The 1184-nt window shown below is 45.2% G+C and overlaps 1 pseudogene; it reads left to right on the top strand.

Annotated features, from left to right (window-relative positions):
* LOC140912563 (olfactory receptor 5AP2-like) lies at positions 1-933 on the top strand (annotated as a pseudogene).
* Positions 934-1184: the final 251 nt, after the last annotated feature.

Raw genomic sequence — 1184 nt, 5'->3', positions numbered from 1 at the left:
ATGGCGGAGGGAAATCACACCGTGGTTACAGACTTCCTTTTCCAGGGGTTCATGGATCTTCCGGAGCTTCAGGTCCCCCTCTTTATGTTGTTCCCAATGATCTATGTTATCACCCTGGTGGGGAATCTAGGGATGATAGTCTTGATCAGGTTCAACTCTGGACTCCACACCTCCAGGTACTATTTCCTCAGCAGTTTGTCTCTTGCCGACGTCGGTAATGCCTCGGTTGCTGATGACTTTTGGGGTTCAGGGCAAACCCATTTCTCTCGCCGCATGCACAGCACAGGTTTCCTTTGTCTGTAACTTTCTGACCAAGGAAGCTTTGCCTGGTGGCAGTAATGGCATCTGATCACTTCCTAGCCCTCGGTAGCCCCTTGCTCTAGAGCCTCATCATGTCAACGAGACTGTGTGTGTTACTAGCGGTTGTTTCCTACATATGTGGCTTTGTGAACGCGGTTCTTCAGACTCCATTTATAATTTACCCTGTCCTTCTATGACTCCAATGTCATCCACCATTTCTTCTGTGACATCCCCCCAATCCTTAAGCTGTCCTGCTCCGACACCCACAACGCTAACACAGTGTATTTCACCTTGTCCACTATACTGGTCATGACTACGATTCTCATTGTATTATTCTCCTACATGTACATCCTCATTGCCATCTTGAAGATCCACTCTGCCAAGGGCAGACGCAAAACCTTCTCCACCTGTGCCTCCCACCTGATGGCCGTAACAATTTTCTACGGGACTGTGATCTTCATGTATTTACAACCCAGTTCCGACTACACCACAGACCCAGACAAGATCATCTCTGTGTTTTATATACTCATAATTATCATGCTGAATCCCCTGATCTACAGCTTGAGGAACAAGGAGATGAAGGACCCCTTTAGAAGGATGATAAACAGGAAGGTTTGTTCTCAGTTAATATAATTATTGGGATTTGTGCTTATCAATAAACAAGTGATGAATTAATAGTGAATTCTCTGTGTCATAGCTCTGATTTCTTTGTTTTAACTGTATTCTGTGGCTTGTTCGAAAAAAAAAAAGGAATCCAAGACTGTTAATCTTGGAAATTCAGTTTCCCATGTTCAGGAATGACTGCGAGGCTGCAAAGAATACAGACGCTCCCCGACTTATGCAAGCATTCCGTTCCAGAATGCCTCGTGTACCTCGAGTTTTGC

Source organism: Lepidochelys kempii, chromosome 6, assembly GCF_965140285.1.
Source record: "Lepidochelys kempii isolate rLepKem1 chromosome 6, rLepKem1.hap1, whole genome shotgun sequence".
Classification (NCBI taxonomy): domain Eukaryota; kingdom Metazoa; phylum Chordata; order Testudines; family Cheloniidae; genus Lepidochelys; species Lepidochelys kempii.
The sequence above is the reverse complement of the archived record's forward strand: the minus strand, read 5'-3'. Positions and strand labels throughout refer to the sequence as shown.